The sequence below is a fragment of the Chionomys nivalis genome, chromosome 5 (assembly GCF_950005125.1).
Source record: "Chionomys nivalis chromosome 5, mChiNiv1.1, whole genome shotgun sequence".
NCBI lineage: Eukaryota > Metazoa > Chordata > Mammalia > Rodentia > Cricetidae > Chionomys > Chionomys nivalis.
The window spans coordinates 46,204,028-46,207,199 of NC_080090.1; positions in this window are offsets into that span (position 1 = coordinate 46,204,028).

Sequence of the window (3,172 nt, forward strand, 5' to 3'; positions counted from 1 at the left end):
TGGGCATGGTGAAGGAACAGATCAGTATTGTGGAGGCAAAATGGTGCACAATGCAGCACAGTGAAGGCCCAGTGAGGCATGACAAGGTCACTGTCCTGCTCGGTGGATCAGATATCACAACCTAGTGTGACTAAATCGCTCCTTAGCACAGATGCAATCCTCTGACCTCATAAGCTAATGCTAAGTACTTTTTAAAATTTTAGTACTCCTTAAAATTTCTCTTCGCACTCATTTTGATTTGAGATCTATTTTTTCAAATGCTAAATTCCATGCACCTAATTGGTTTCTAGTTTCATGGGTTTGGAAAACCCTTTCATCTCTTTTCCCCAAGGCTTTTCTTTGCCATGATATATTTCTTTGGCAAAAAGGACCGCTTACAAATCCAATCTGGTGCCTGTCCATTTTGATTGGGTAACTCATGAGAGTGTTACTGAAACCTATATACTAATTCCTGTCATTTTGTTGCTTTTGTAATAGCTGGTTCATGCATAACCTCCATTTGCTTATTTACCACCCAGGAAGATGGCCTATTCTTCCCCCTGTCTTTGTGGACATATTTTTCTTCTCTTCTGTGTGTATGATTGAATCGATAAGCTATCTTTTGGAGTCCTGGCTCAGTAGCCACGCGTTCCTTTAGTTTATGCCTACCACAGAAAATGTTTCTTTCTTCCCCAGTTATGAGTGATAACTTTCTGGGTAGAGTGATACTGGATGGCTTTATTGTCTTTCACAGCTTGACATGCATCATCCCATGCCTTCTTGGCTTTTAGAATTTCTGTTGAGAGCTATGCTCTCTCTTATTTTGATGGATTTTTCCATTATATGTGACATGAGTTTTGCTATCATTTTTTGCAATGTCTCTTTTGCAATTTCTTTAATGTACTTTTTATCTTGTATATCTGGCATTTTAGCTGTACTACAAACTGATAACTTTATCTTCTGGGATTTTTTTCCTTTTATTTGATGTTCAAAATATCTCTTCTATATAGATGACCGATGGTTTTCCCAGTCGTTGGACATTTTCTTTTGTAGTTTCATTGAATGTGTTTTCTGTGACTTACCTGAAAACTATTCTATTTTTTTCTATGCCCATAATTTGTAGATTTGTTTTAATGATGTCCCATAGGACTTGAATGTTATATTCAGACATCCTTATTACTTTATCTGACAAGCTCTGATATTCTGTCTTCCATTTGACTAATTCTATTGATGAGAATTCTTACTAAGTTTTTTAAAGTTTAACTTATTGAACTTTGGCTTATAACATTTCAGTTTGAACTTTTGATATCTCTATCTATTGAATTCCAATTTCATATTCTAAGTTGATTTCCTCACTTTATTCATGTCATGCTTAATTTCAATGGATGTTCTTATGATCATTGCTTTTCATTATTTGTTATATAACTCACCTTAACTGAAGTTAGTTATAGTACAATTTTCTACTCATTTTGGGAGTCATGTTGTTTTAGTATTATATGTTTCGTGTCTTTCTGTGTTGGTACTTGTGCATATGGGATTAGGCCATTGATTGGATTTATAAAATGTTTCCTTTGTCTTTCAGTTGAAGCATTTATAATGTTCCAATGGGACTAGATTAGAGTACTATTGTGATATCACTTCTTGCATGGGCCAGGGAGTGCTGCTTCTAGCTTGCCCTCCATCCCTAAGGCAGGCAGGAGAGCTGACCCCTGGATCATGAGGGTCATAGAGCTGGCCCTGCCCCTAACAGGCTGCAGCACTCTGGAGGGCATGTCCTGCACCTCCCCTGGGCAGCACAATGGAGCTGACCCTGCTGGAGGGAGTGTGTATGGGTGAGCCTGCCCTCAGGTTGTAAGAGTGGAAGAGCTGACCCTCTCGTCTGCCATGTGGTAGCAACAGAGAGGAACAGTCCCCTCCCTCTTATCACCTGTGGTCCCTCCCCCAGCAACAGAACTCAGGAAAACAGGCCTTGAACCTTGCCTGAGCAACACAGCAAAGCTGGCCCTGGTGGTGTAAGTGCTGGTCCCAAGAGTATGAGAAGAGAAAAACTGGCCCTGCCGGATGATGTTTACTGCATAGGGTGAGCTAGCTGGGGTGGTGCTGGAGAGCTCACCAGAGTGGGGAGGATGAGGGAGAACTGACTGGCTAACCAACACAGCAACCATCCAGGCCCAGGTCCAGGGCTGTGAGTTGGCCCGTCCGAACATCCACCCCATCTGTGATCTGCTGGAACATGTAAAGGGGTGGGTCCCGTAGACCTAAAGCTGCAGGATCTCCAGGACACAAGACAACAACAGGTTATTCAAGAGGAGTTCCAGTGAGAGCTCAGTATCCACAGCAAAGCAGAAACCAGAGGCCTCAAACCAGACCAATGCAGAAACCAGAGACCTCAAACCAGACCAATGCAGAAACCAGAGGCCTCAAACCTATGACTAATTGTGATAATACTTGCAAATAAAGCTGTATGGACTAAAGGACTGTGTCACATTACAATTTCCACTACAAGATTTGTCTTTTTCTTTTAAATTTTATTTTGTTTTATATTGGGAGTGGGGAGGTTGCAAGGTCAGAGGGTGACTGTGAAGGGATGGGGAGATAGTAGGGTCAAGATGCATGGTGTAAAATCCCCAAAGAATCAATAAAGTGCTAAATTTTGAAAAAACAAAACAGCAACAAAAAGATGTCACTTGTTTCTGACTGGGGTATCATTCAGTTGTAAGATACTCAGCCTAATGGCTCAGGGCATCAAGTCTGGTCTGCAGTACTACTCTGAGAGTAGAATATTATCTATAGAAGCAACATTGATAGGCCTGCTATGAAAATACAGCCTTAGTTCAAACAATTGCCTCTTCACCTCCAGTAGTTTGGATTGGGGTGATATAGATGCATAGATGGTACTGTGTGTACAAGGGTATTTGTCGCTGGGGCACTGATACAGAGCTGGTCTGAGGATGGTGGAGGGGAGAACAGAGAAAGACAAAGTGAATTGAAGACAACACAATGAAGACAAGGGAGTGAAGGGATGCTCTGTTCAAAGGCATAACTGATGTGGGATTTCCCTCTGTGTGCTGTGATTTCCATTAATGAATAAAGAAACTGCTTTGGACCTATAGCAGGGCAGAACTAAGGTAGGTGGGGAAAACTAAACTGAATGCTAGGAGAGAGAAGGCAGAGTCAGAGAGAAGCCATGGAG